Genomic DNA, 14338 nt, shown 5'->3' on the forward strand with positions numbered 1-14338 from the left:
GCTAATCTGTGTTTCATGCTCATTTCACAAAAAAGAAAAAAAGAAATTAGACTTTGATGGAGGATCTTATTTAGAGCAATTTACAAAATAGTGAGTCAGTATTTCAAGTCAAGGACACTTTAATAGGACATAAATGGTCATGAATGAACGCACGTTGTGTATTACCGGTATAAATATGCTGAAAATGCAGTTAGGGGACAGTTTGTTTAGACACTGTTGTGAATATAAGAGAAGAACTGCTCACATAGATATTAAGTCCAGTCAAAATATGCATGATTTAGCGCAAATTAGCAAAGTTTCCCCATCTTGCATTAAATAAAAAATTTAAAGCACAAGTGGGCATTAATGGACATTTATTTCCTCCTACTGAGATCAGACTTTTAAATTTTCAGTTATGGGATGGTCTCTGCTGCTTCCACCTTCCCCATTTAGCCTGTTTATGTCATGACCTATTTGTAGTGATGATCAGTGACTCAGTGTGAGCGGTTTATCTGCCTGGGCTGTTTCTACTACAAAGCAGGATTTCGTGACACCTGCTGCGACTGTTGTCTACAAGTTGATGCACATGCACATGACACATGTTCTTCGTATTATACAAACACATGAATGCATTCATAAAGGTGACGCAAGGTGAATGAATGCATGCAAGCACAAACCGCACACACTGTGTGGATATACTGTACAAGCAGTGCATACACACATTTATTGTTGTCCACTGAGTGGTAGGGTGACATAAACAGATTGGTCCTGCCTAGCACTTTAGGGAGGAGTGGCCATTCATCAGCCTGACCTCGTTGCGGGACAGACACACTTAATACATTGTGTCCTGTACAGGGTATGGGAGCTCTAACACACACACACACACACACACACACACACACACACACACACACACACACACACACACACACATGCACAAGGATGTAGGTTTGGTTTCAGAAGTGGGGATGACACAATGAAGTCTGGGTGCGTGTATACGCATTTGTTTCAATAAAGCAAAAAACATGTAACATAATGAAATTGGTAATCATGCTTTTCGTATAGCCAAACATTCAGAATGCGAACTAAAATGGGGCACACACATTTAGTCACAAATCACATTTAGTTTTCTTGATAGAGTTCTGATACCTTATTACAACTGATGTTTTTCTGCCATCTTTTTAGGAGAATATTTACTGTAAATATAAACATACCTGATTAAGAAATATTTTTTTTTATCTCAGTCTTCCTTTAAAGCTGTATATGTCCCCAACAACCTCTAACAAATAGGGCAACCTGTATGTTGGCCTTAGAGATGAAGCTCAGGGCAAAACGAGCTTGGGGAATAATACTACATGTGTGGAAAGAGGGAAAACAATGTGGGGGTGTGGAGTTAGAAAGAAATGAGCTCACCTCTGTAGCTTGTTCCCCGTCTTTGCTCGAGGCTAGCAGCTCAAGGCTACTTTAGCAACAACTAACATAACAGAGGAGTTTCAAATGTGTCGACAGTTGAGTGATATTGTGGGTAATGTTAAAGCCATGTTGTGGCAGGAATGTGTGGAATTGAAAAGATGATTTTTCTGGTTCTGATTCATTGATTGAACTGTTGATCCTGAGTCCAGGAGCACAGTAACAGGATCACAGTGCTAAGTCAGTGGATGGCTCTTTTAATTGCTGTTTGCACAAGATAATAATGGAGGGCGACTTGTTTCAGTGTTTTCATCAACTTCTCTCTTCTCTTACCTGGTATTGGCAGCTGGACAGTCAGAGGACATTGTTTAAAGAGAAACTGAAACTTTAAAGGTGGGTGGGTGGAGGTAGAGGGGGATTGTGAAAAGTTGGGGGGGGGGGGGGGCATGTCTTCCCCATCCCAACTGGAGATTATGGCGTTGAACATCCATCACACCTTCTGAAACAGGTGCCTCCCTCTCCTTCAATCTCACCTGTTTATTGCAGCCTTTATTCTAATTCATTTATTTTTCACTTTCTCTCACTCGCTGGGACTCCACCAGCAGCTAACATTAATGATGCACGAGATACTTCATTGTCCTCTTGCCAAAACCTCATCCGCGTGTTCCCTATTTCCATCTTTATTCATTTATGCCTGTTGCCGCTCTTCCCTCTAGATGCATATTAATACTAATGGCGATAAGGTGCAAATTCCTTGAGGTACAAAGAGAGAGACCGAGAGAGGGAGACAGACAGTGAAGTGGTCCAGCTGATGGGATGGGAAGAGAGAGACAATGATTGACTGGTATAACGCTCGAGAGAATCAGTGGGAGAGAACAGGGGCATGAGGGATGGATGGAGGGCGGAGCCGAAGAGGAGAGATCAACATGGCACTAATTGTTTCCTCTGCACCCCTACTGAGTCTCGATCAGCCATTCATCACCCCGCCGCAATCGGTCCAGAGCCGACACTTTGCCAAATGAAGCCCTCTTCTCACTCCATCCGTTAAGACAGCAGAAACATACTGTATATAGGTGTGTGTGTGTGTGTGTGTGTGTGTGTTTGTTTGATCCAGCGAAGAAGACAGATTGTGTATGTGTGTGGGTGGATGTTCGAGTGAGTGACTGCTTGTATGACATACAAAGAGATGATAGCGTGTTTGTCTGCAGATGAGTTTGTCTCTCTTCCTGATGGTCGAAAAAAAAATCCAAACACATTTTTCATTTTCTTCTCGTTTGGGGCAACACCATCAATCAGCTGTGGTAAATCAAATGGAAAATCATCGGCGAGAGCTTTCTGCATGACGCTGACGCTGATATGCACTCTTGTATGAAAGGCAAGCAGACAGCACGTAGAGAATTAAACTCAAAACCATGACACTGTAAAACATGGCCTTGAACCTTATTGCTTTTATTAAACAGCAGTAAGGAAGCATTCTAATAAGCAAGCGAAAATTAGTCGAGCTCCAGCTCTGTGGCTGCCAGCTGTGAACGTCTCGGGAAATGAAAATATGACAGTGAAAAATCAGATCACCAATAATAGCAGCTACCACCACCTGACAACCTGACAACATTACTGCTCTCATACACTAAGCAAGTCCTACTTTAGAAGCAAATCATCTCCAACACATCGATAATACTCCATCATGTACATGTATTCATCACTAAGCGTCTATAAAATATAAAGTAGTTTCTTGTTTTGTTGGAATTTTACACCAAAATTCAATCACATTTACTTTCATGCAGTGATTCTCATCACCACTCACTGTGTTTCCAAAGCTTGCAGCTACATCTTGTGGCCTTCCCCAGAGGATAGAGTTGCTTAGTTGTTAACTTTTCTGCAAAACAGCCTTGATTTAGTAGTGATTTCCATCTGTATCCACTAAAATATAATGATGTAAACCAATAACACATATCACAAATTGGTGGATGATACTGCCACACCCAATTTGTTATCCTTAAGAATCTGTGTTTTTTCATACCATAATGTAATGCACTGAGCATTTTGCAATTGATTTGTACAACAAATCTTCAACCTTCTTGAGTCTTACATTGATCTAGTTTTGTGTCTGTGTCCAAATGTCCGGACTTCCTTGGACTTACAGAAAACATTTTTTTATGTGGAGTGGGTTGCATCCATATGCATATTATAACCTGCAGCATTAGAAAGGCAAAGGCTGTTTTTTACCTAATGGAGAAGAAAAAAAAATCTGACCACCTACAATTTTAGGATCTGTGGTTAAGCGTTTGACGTAAATGAGTTTCGAGTTTGTTTTAAATATGTGTTTTTACTACTTTTACTGTAGATATCTAGATAAAGCAGCACACCCTGTGCACATCCTGCCAAAATTACCAATGCCAACAGTGTCAAAATATACTGGGGTTACAGGATGGTTTTTTGAACTTAATGGAAATGATGCTTGCTGCCCATCAGCTTCACAGACTTGATGTGATGTGATGTGAAGTAATAGTGGTACATATAATCTGTGGGAGTAGACATTTGAGTGTCTCCATTATGTGCCCACCCCCACCTTTGTGCTTTTAAAAATTATGTTTCCAGGCAAAGAAGTCCAACAAAAAACGAATTTTGATGCTGTGACATGACATTTTATTAGTCACCTCCACGAGCAAAAAGCAGGACAGGATCGCTATGAATGATCCCCAGCTACATTGTATATTCAACGTGGAAAAAACACGGAGAATCCATAATGATAAGTAGATACTTAACGAGAAAATACTCTCAGAACTCCGCCAAAGGAGGCAGGCAGTCCTCAATGCAAAACCCACACTTCAGCTACCAATGAATGGGTCCTTGTTTCAACTAAAAATTCCTCTTCACGATCCCAGGAAGCAAACAAAAATACTCAGTTTGAGACTCAATACAACAGCTGGCCAATGAAAAGAATCCCAAGTGATGCCTCCTGCATCTAATAGGCAAGCTTAGTGATTCTCCAGGAGTATTAGTCTCTGTAGAGGGGTGAACTATAAATTACGGACTTTTTGGCTCATTGCCAGGGGTTGGCAAGCTAATTGAGGATAACGATCAGGATGGACAGGGCCTCTACTACTATTGCATATGCGCCTTTTCTGAATTCATCATTATTCTGCAGGCTCGATGTGAAAATTGGGGATATGGATGTGATCTGTGGGCCTCTTGTTGACAATGTGGACTGGGTCCCAATTGACTTGCTGTTCGGTCTGGATGTGGACTGAGGTCCTGACTTTGAGACCAATCGTGATGATTGCTATGAGCGCCTCAGCCAATCAAAACTGAGAACTGGATCTATTCTCCTGTCAACAATCAGACCTGCCCTCTCACAGGCTTCTTGATACCTACATCACTGTATGCCCCCATACATGAAACTCCATTGAAAACCCCCCGTCTTTTTTTCATTACTTCAATGCAAAGTGCCCCCCCCCCCGTGTTGCCTGCGATCCAGCCTTAATTTCATTTTCACTGCTCTAAATTAATTACAGCACGTACAGAGAGGAGTTTATTTATTTATTTATCGCTTGAACATCTAAGAAATTGCATTAGATGGGATGAGGTGTGCCCCTTGGGAGCCTTTTCTTCCAAAAGCTGGTTGATTGTCTAGAATATAATCCCCATGTGTTTACGGGGCAGCGCTATTTTAATCATTAGGGGGGCCTCAATTAAGGCAGCATCTTACGGAGACGGTGGACTGGGTGAGAATAGGAGGGGGCTGATGAGAGGAGAGATAGTGTGTGACACAAAGAATGTGTGCATTTCTATGTGTGTGTGTGCAGAAATATCTGTGTGATTAATGTGCAAATTTAATTACACATACACGTGCTTTGATTATCTGCAGTGAGGAGACCGTATAGACAAGAGCCATTGGCAAGAGATAGAGTGGCGTCATGGGAAAAAGGAATGTATAGGCATACGCTTGAGTTCCTTTAACTATCATGATAGCGTTGAAAATCGCACCGAGCGTATAGTGGAAGGTTTTTTTTTTATAGTATAAGTCTCAGGGATGCCTGTAGTATTATTCTACCGTGTTTCTGCAATCTACAGGATCCAATGTATGGAAATGACTTTGTGGGTGTGTGTGTCCGTGCATGCATGCTGTGTGATTGCATGCTTGTGTGATGCCTCTCTGTTTATGTAGATGAATCAATAATGCCTTGTGATACAATGCCTTGTGTTTGAATGTAGCGCCTCTGGCTTGCCTTTGTCAGTTTCCTGCTGTGGCGCAGGGCGTACTGCGCTGAAGGGGAGGACAATAGGCTTATCAGACCAACTGATCTTTCCTTTTCCCATAATCCACTTTGTCTTCCCTCCTTGGTCTGATCTTACTCCTTTGCCAAGACTGACTAACCTTGATGCTGCTGTGTTCCTGTCTATCAGAGCAGATTCTTTTTGTTTTTGATGTCTATTTATTTACCATTTTTGCAGTATCTCTAAGTGCCAACGTTGCCATCTTGCTTTAGCTTCTCTCTCTGTCTTTATGCCTTATAGGTGAACAAACACCATTGCAACCTGGGTCCCTTTATTCTTTTACCAAAGGACTTTCTGATCTCCTTCTGAACTTGGATTTCTCTCTTATCCTTATTCTCTTTAGTCCAAAAATTCTTTTTTTTAATAATTCAATCAAGTGTTGCGACAATTATATTCATTATTCATGAATCTGTTGATTATTGTCCTGATTAATCAATTAATTGCTTTGTTTATAAAAGAACAGAGAAAAATGACCATTATCATTCCCATTGCTCAAGGTGACATATTCTGATTGCTTGTTTTAACTTAACAGTCCCAAACATGAAAACATAGTCAGTGTCATCAGATCCTACTGTTTAAGAAGCTGGAACCAGGAAATATTTAGTATTATTGCTTGAAAAATTAGTGAGACAATTAAAGTTGATTTTTTTATTTATTTTTTTATTTATTTTTTATTTGATTGACTAATCTTGACTAATCTAATATCTTCACTAGTATTTTTTTCTTGAGAAGGGGAAAATATGTCAAAATTTTGGGGAAAAATCTATTTTAATGAGGTGTCATTTTCATTAGTGGATGATCATTAGAGCATTGTTTCAAACTGCTGACACATTTCTAACAGAAGAACAGAAACCATGCTCGGAATAAGTTGAATTTCATCAACCCACCGACAGAATGCATCATTAGTTTTGAGAAAAATAGGATTTCAAGACGGACGAAATGATGAATGTAGAGGTGGACATTTTTTTGCAGTGTATGGAAGGCGGCGTCCTTGACGTGCCCTTGAGTTTAACAGTGATGAGGTAGATTTATGTGTGCCCCTCAGGCACATGGCCGAGGCTATCATGTCATAAATTAGTGGCTGGTCACAGAAAAGAGATGATGCACTGAGGGAGAAAGGGGGGGAGGGAGCTTTGTGTACACATGCTGTTGGTTTATCATAATCACGTCTTTATCCACCTGCTCCTGTTGTCCTGCCATTTTGTATTTCCCACCCCAGCTCTCCCTCTCGTCCTTGGCTTTATCGCCTGTTATCACTGATCCTCTCCCTCAATACTCTCCTTATCCTCCTTTCTCTTTCCCTTCATCCCTTCTTTTTCCCTCTCTGCCCTTTCCCCCTCCTCCCCTCTGACCTCCTCTCCTCTTTGCTCCATGTTTGAAGGTGTCTTTGTGCAGAGATGAAACTGTAGCACTGACCCATCTCACCCGAAGGCTCTTTATTGGCTTTGTCAGCATTATAAGGCTGCTGGAAAAGACGGACGGGCCGGAAAGTGAAGAAGGAAGTGAAGATGAAAGAGAAAACAGAAAACAAGGTTGAAGGAAATAAAATGTAAAGAGGGAAGGTAGGGACAAGTCAGGGTATTGGCATGCGATTGCATCAGTGTGCGTTTACATGAGTGCGTATATGTGTGTGTGTGGATGATTTGGAGAAATGGCAACAGCAGCAGGGGATTGATGCAGCGTGCTGTGGCTGTATTTGTATTTGGCAACTGACAATAGATAAAGCAAATGTAGCGTGCTATCGCACGCATAGAAGTCAGAAGGGTTAAATCTAATAACCGGCCGCACAGAGAGGCTACACAAAGATAAAACCTAAATCAAGCATTTTCAAGACGCAACTGCAGTATTTCTAATTTAATCCCAAATCCTCATTCTCTGATTGTTTTTGTTCATCAGCCCATCTTTTTGTGCTCACATGCAGCTGAATTTAGCCGTGCTCTACTTCCATTAAAGCTTTTTAACGCAGGAGCAGGAAGTGTGTGGATTCCTGCTTGTGTGAGTGAATGTAGTTGCTCACTGTAAATAATGGATATTAATAACCGCACTTGTCAATTTAAGCAAGAGCAGAGTTGCAACTCTTCTCTTTATCGTTTTTTCCCTCTCATGTGTTTGAGCGCAGGCGTGCGCCTGCAGTCAGATGAAGACACCTTTCGTTCCCTCTTTGTGTTTTTCTCCTTCCTCACAATTCCTGCACCACTCATCGCTCCTCTTTTTCCTTCTCCTTCTTTCACTCTCTCCCTCTCTCTCTGCCAGCTGTAAGAGATAATTATTTCCAAACAAGCGGTCCCCTGGGTGAGGCCGTATTATCCAAAGCTGCCTTCATTAAAAATTCCCGCAGCTGCATGGACGTATTCGCACTGCGGTGAAGGGAAAGAAAGCAAGCGACAAAAAAGAGAGAGAGAAAGCAACAGCAGTCCCACCTGAGCTTGGGACTTGTTTGTGTCCTGAATGAGACAACAAAATAAAATTAAGCAGGACAAAACAGAGGAGAGGAGTAGTTAATCAGCTATAGGAGTGGTTAATCAGGTGCAGTAGCTTGGCATATGGCATACATGTCTCTAATGGGAGCCATCAATACTTTGAGGCATTGTTGATGTCCTTCATCTCCTGTAATCGTTCCCAATGTCCTTGTGTGCTAGCTACAATTACACTCAGGCACACAAATTCACATGCACATGCTTGCATGCACAGCAGCACAACAACAACTTATTCTGCAGGTAGATTTATGACAAATACGTAATGACAAGATAAAATGTAAATGCATATCTAACAGCCGAGCCTGCAGCCATGTGCACACGAACGCACACACACACACACACACACACACACACACACACACAGACAAGCTGACGTCCAGGAGAGTAGCAAGAGGAGCGTGCTATTTACATAATAGAGTTGGACAATGCATTGCATGAAGGTAATGCATTCCCCTCTTATGTCAGCAGAACTTCACATAAAGCATGAGTCTGTGACACAAGGCAAAAGATTGGCGTGTCTGAATCGATTTACCTGAGGACTTTTGTGTGTGGTTTAACATGTAGCAGAGCTAGGGTACTTACAAAGCTGCTGTGAGTGTGGATTTAATCACCAGCTGCCTGCTGAACATTTGTAATGTAGCTTAAAATATAACTGCTATTACAATTACTGTAATCAACCGTACAAAGCACTTAATTTAAACCTAAGGTGACTGTTTTTTTTTGCTCACTTGGGCTAGTTGAAAGAAGCTGCAAACACTCACTAATGTGGAAATTGGCAACTTGATTGAAAACCGTTGCCTATATCAACATCAGATCAGATACACAGCAGATATGGAGCAACATTCACATTCATTTGGAGTCACGTTTGTGTCAACCTGGTAAATGTAAGTCAAATATTCCAGGTTAGGGAATGATTGTAATCATGGTTAAAGAAATCCATGTCGATTGTGAGAGGGAAACAGGAAGCGAGCAGCAGACTTTAATGTCAAAGTTTGACGTTTTGTTGACTCATTGAACCATCCCAATATCATCCCTCTGCTGAGTTTTTGGCTCTTATAGAACTTAATACTATTTCCCTCTTTGCTCACAGTGTCATAATTCCTATGCACACCGAAGGGCTTTGTCAATTGAACCTAAACACGTTATTTTGGGGCATTTTCTGAAACTACTGATGCTTTCATTTCTGAAGGACACTGGCATCATGGTTGGACCACTAAGCAGCGGCAGATCAGCCACCAGTAAAATCCATTGTGTACACCCGACTTTGTAAGCAGATTGCAATGACAAACCAAGGTCATCTCCTACCCTGAGATCTAACAAGGTCCAAATCTTCAGAGAGGAGGAGGAAAACGTCAGAAGCTCAAGGCAGCAGATTTAGCTGAGTGTACAAAACCGCTGGATCAGAATCAGGATCAGCTGGCTGTTTGGAGGACGATGATTGTGGTTGCCGAAAATATAAACATGCAAAACTGTTAAATCCTTGGTAAAACTGGAATACAGACTTACCCAAAGAACAGTAAAGTAAGCTTGTAAGTAAAAAATGCTGCCTGAATTTTTTTCACTGAAGAATTAAAATAAGATTTTTCTGTCCTCAGACACATGTTTTGAAGAAAATGGTATCATGGCTACTCAGAACTGAAATAGCTCATCACCTCATGTGGTCTACTTTCATGCAAGCAATTATTTTCTGAAAGTAGGTGTGACTTTTGTTCTAATGCTAGATATCTCACTTTGGAATGAAACCTCCTTCATTTGCAAATTGTTGGTTATTTTATTCAAATATCTGCCCCCTATCCAAAAAGAAAAAATAACCACACACCTGCAGACACACAAGCAAAGTGAACTGATTGTGAACCTGAAATATTCTTTGTATTGTAAATAGGTGGGAGCGAAAGGTAGCACCACCAAACACAAACGCTGCGACTGCTTTTCCAAGTCGTGTTCAAGCATCCGGTCCTCCCTCTCAAAACACATCACTCAGTAAGCTCTCTCGCTAACTTTCTCCACATCTTAAAGAGTTTACAGTTTCCAAAAACTAAACCAAGCCGCTTTGAAGGAACGCAAAAAGTTTTGGGGTGATTGACTCATTGTTAAACTTACAGAAGAGTCTGCAACACGGTGCCATCCACAGCTGTTTTTCCAAAGTTTGCTTTAGCATACACTATGCTGAACCTACGCTGATTTCCATTCCGTGGCAGATGCCAGAAATTCCCAGTTTGTTGGTCTTAGTTGTGACCTGTGTGCACTGTAGTCGTCCAGATGGGAGAGTGAAGGGAGGAAGGTGAGGCAGGCGTTATTTATACAGCACATATCATACACAAGGGAGAATTCAGTGTGCTTTACATGAAAATTAAAAAGTAGAGACAGAAAGAAAAAGCTGTTCACATCCACTCTGTCACAGCAAAAACAGAGGAGACAGTACACATACCATATTCATAATTAAGATGCAATATGCTTCGTCGAAGAAGCAACGGAAACGAGACAGAGAAGATGTGAAGAAGAAGATGCAATACCAGAGCTAGATGGCCTGAGAGATTTCAGGGGGCTCGTAGCTTTTAAGCATGTTGAACACAAATTTTGGAGCAAGGCCGTTCAGTGCTTTAGAGATGAGGAGAGAACCTTAAGGACAGTTCATGTTCAGGTGCAGTGTTTTGAGGACAGGTGAAATGGTCTGTCTGTCAGCTTTCTGAATGGGCTGGCACCACCCAACAGAAGGCCAGTATACTTCAAATAACCTAGCTGGTACAAAATGTCTTTTCAATGCCTCTAAAGGCAAAAGTGTTCATAGCCGTTTTGAATGGCCTCTCTCACAGGTGGGGTAAAAAGCCTGCTGTCATAGTGAGGGTTGAGATGGGATGAATTGCACAAATGGGGTTTACGGCACACAGTTTCAGTCTGTCTCTTACCATGATTGCATACACAAGAATTTACAGATTGGCACACCTGGCTTATCCAAAGGTTACAAATATTGTCCACAGCAACCCAATTCTGACACAATAAAGATGTGGGGGAGGGACTTTCAGATGCTGTTTGACAATCCAACAGCCACTTCATTTGAAGTGAACTGCTGACCCCTTAGTAGGCTATTTTAAAGATTACAAAAGCAAGTAACAAGACACATGCAGTTTCCACGTATACTACTATAACAAAATATAATAATAAAAATACACTTCCAGTCTACCAAGTGTCATGACTTTGCATGCTTTGACAAAGTCATTTGCAGTTATGATTGTCTGTGGCGAATGTTTGTGACTACATCAAGCTGAGGTGTATTGTAGGGATTATAAAAAGTACTTTACAATCTCTCTTGAGGAAATTCAGTGTTTTCACTGTGTTATTTTCATTACACACACTAGGGCACACTCACACACAGGACCTATAGGCATGCATTTGTTGTGTAGAGGCACCGGAGTGATGGGACTGCAACCTCCAAGCAAGGGGCTCAGGGGCTCGGGAGGCCGGCAGCTACCAGTCCACACTTTGTATTCAACTTTAAAGCTTTTTCCTGCTATTGCTCTGGTCTTTAGGACTGAAAGTTTAGAGTATAAATTGGGTGTGTCTTGTTTTGTGGTAGCATGGGATAGTTTTGCCCCTTTTGACCTGGCTAGCAATAACTGAACCTCAACCTCAATTTATATTGAACGTGTATGAGAGAAAAAAGCAAAAATAAGTGAAAACCTTGAAACAGCAAATATGCCATCTAATAGTATGATCTCACATACAAAATCTGGCAATTTTTAAATAAAATTTTGATTAAAGCTAAATTTCATATAACACAAACAATAGTGTATTGAAACAACAATACTTAACCTGATAAGAGAATGGAGTGGGTGTTGTGTGACTACGTACAACCGCTCAACTGAGATGGTTCAATCAATTTACCATGAACATGCAAAATTAGAGTGTTTTATATAATATATTTTATTGTTTATTTATTATTATTATTTGTAGTGCTATTATTATTCATAAAAAAGTGGTTCAGTTGTTAATTTAACTTTAATTTCTGCCCATCCTGCACTCTAAATCAAAGCCGGACAGGTTGAATCAGTCAGAAGACATCTCAGTGTGTGTAATGGAAGGTGAATTGAGTGTCTGCATGTGTACTCACACTGCAGGTGAGAGTGGATTTTTTTCCTCACTCTACCTCCAGATGAAGGAATGGTGCAGCGGGGCCACCGGGCTCTCTCTTCTTCCTCTTTCTCTTCAGAGAACAGGAAGAGAGACATCTACTGCAGACGAGAAGAGAGGAGAGAGCCAGATGAGAGGTAGTGGGGGTGACAGGGGGAGTCAACAAGACAGGAAAAACAAGGGAGGAGAAGGGTGAGATGGGAATATGAGACAGCAGGACCATGCTGAGACATAGGTGAGATTGAGTGAAGGGGGGAAAAGAGGAACAGGAGTGTAAATAGTAGAAGAAGGGTAGACGGAGAGAGAGGTGAGGAGAGGGGGAAAGACAAGGGGGAGGAGAGGAGGAAGACAGGCAAAGAGTAGACAAGACAAGCTGGGAATAGAGAGGAGTGAAGCAAGAAGCGTTTAAAGAGGTGGACAAGGTGTGGATAAGCAAAGAGGAGCATTGTGGGGGGAGAAAGGCAGACGGTGTGTGTGTGTGTGTGTGTGTGTGTGTGTGTGTGTGTGTGTGTGTGTTGAAGAAAGAGAGACGAGAGTCCGACACAGAAGGGTATTGCTGCATAAGCAGTCTGTCCAGCTGTCTCGCCTCCGAAAACCGACGGAGACGAGTGATGTCAGGACTCTTCTCAACATCTCTCTCTCTGCTCACTGTTACTGCTTCATTTCCTCTCTCTCTCTCTCTCTCTCTCTCTCTCTCTCTCTCTCTCTCTATCCTCTACAGTGAATCTGCCCCCCCCCTTTTTGCTGTTTATTGGTTTATTCATGCAACGTTCAGATGTCTAGCAGTTGGGATCAGAGCTGGAAAACGAGGCCTGCATGCTTATGAATATCAGCGTGTGTGTGTGTGTGTGTGTGTGTGTGTGTGTGTGTGTGCGTGTGCGTGTGTGCATGTGTGTGTGTGTGTGTGTGTGTGTGTCTATTGTGCAGTCTGAATGTGTGTTTGTGGGTGTTTTTATGCCTGTGTGTCAGGCACACACTGTGGTATGTGTTTTTGCCTCCAGGTACGTGTCTACAGTGTCTCATACTGTATTTCCAACTTCAACTTCAGTTTATTTAAAGTGCACATCGCCCAGAGAGGTTCTGTACACACTGAAAAGTCAGAAAATAAACAATAGTAAACACACGTTTTACATGAAGAAGTGCACACACATACGCATGCACTCACTCACATAGGTGTGTTAATATGACAGCAAGGCTGAGGTTATTAATTTTTTGAATAGCACATCAAATGACAGTAACAGGGTTGGGGTAGCTACTTGTCAAGAAATAAAAACAGTCAGTGATTTGGGTTCCCTGTCTGTGAAATTAGGGGAGATCATAGCGAGCAGAAAAGAAGACTTGTTTTCAGCGTGTGTCAACAGAGATTTCCTTCCGAATGTGCAGTGGTAGATTATTCCAGAGAAGCGGAGCTCGGTGGGCAAAGGCTTGACCGCCAGAAGAGTTCTTGTTAAATCAAGGATAGCTAAAAACCCGGCATCAAAGAGATATAGATGGCTATATGGAGAAACAAGGCTGGAGATGTTCCACGCCATATATCGTGTGTATCAGAATGTGGTCTGAGCGTAAAATGAGACATTTGCATATACGTTTAGGTGTTCCCATGAATTCTTATAGTGGAGGGAGCGAGATGGCTAATGGCAAGTAGCAGTTGACCAGATAGGCATGCGTTGCACCATGCAGAGACATTAAATTGGTTCTGGGATGGAAGACTGTACTGATTTCACACTGAGCCTCTCTTTAAGAAGCAAGTAATAGAGAGAGAGAAATAGAGAGAGTGAGGGGGAAGAGGGGGAGAAAGAGCAGAGCTGGCAGGAAGGGCTTTATGCCTGAAATTGATGTACATATATAACGTCACAGAGGGAGTTTGTGCCTCTTTTTGTCTGTGCCTGTAAATAAACCCAAACCTCAGACATGGTACTGCATGAACAGTGTGTGCGAGGGAGTCAACAATTTCATCTAGAGTCAACTAGAGATTTCATCTCTAGTTTGGAGATTCATTTAATAGTTGACAACTAATCAATAAATTGTTGCAGCTCTACACACGTCATGTTTCACAAAAAGGATAG

This window comes from Chelmon rostratus, chromosome 16 (assembly GCF_017976325.1).
Source record: "Chelmon rostratus isolate fCheRos1 chromosome 16, fCheRos1.pri, whole genome shotgun sequence".
Classification (NCBI taxonomy): Eukaryota; Metazoa; Chordata; class Actinopteri; order Chaetodontiformes; family Chaetodontidae; genus Chelmon; species Chelmon rostratus.